Here is a 375-nt window from a genome sequence, read left to right as displayed (position 1 = left end):
GTCGCCTTACCACTGCCAGTGGTTATACGTTGTCTCATCGCCACCACCAAGCAATACCATAATGAATTTTATCATTTTATAGTATTTACATTTTAAGCAAAAATGTGTGAAAAATGTCCTAAAGGGGTGTTTTGTTTATTTCTTATTATTTAATTCAAATTCCAAAACTACATTATGCCAACCAAACATGCATATTCCAATCCATTTAAGATATTCAATTCAAATTCTTAATCAAACTTCATTGAATTTAATTACATTTCCCTTTATTTATTCTAATTCCACCTAATTTCATTAATTACATTTCCCTTTATTTAATTTATTTTTTATTATAATTTAATTTAAGTTTAAAAATGAAATAATTTATTTTTGGTTTAA

Source organism: Cynara cardunculus (assembly GCF_001531365.2).
Source record: "Cynara cardunculus var. scolymus isolate 2C chromosome LG 15, CcrdV1, whole genome shotgun sequence".
NCBI lineage: Eukaryota > Viridiplantae > Streptophyta > Magnoliopsida > Asterales > Asteraceae > Cynara > Cynara cardunculus.
The sequence above is the reverse complement of the archived record's forward strand: the minus strand, read 5'-3'. Positions refer to the sequence as shown.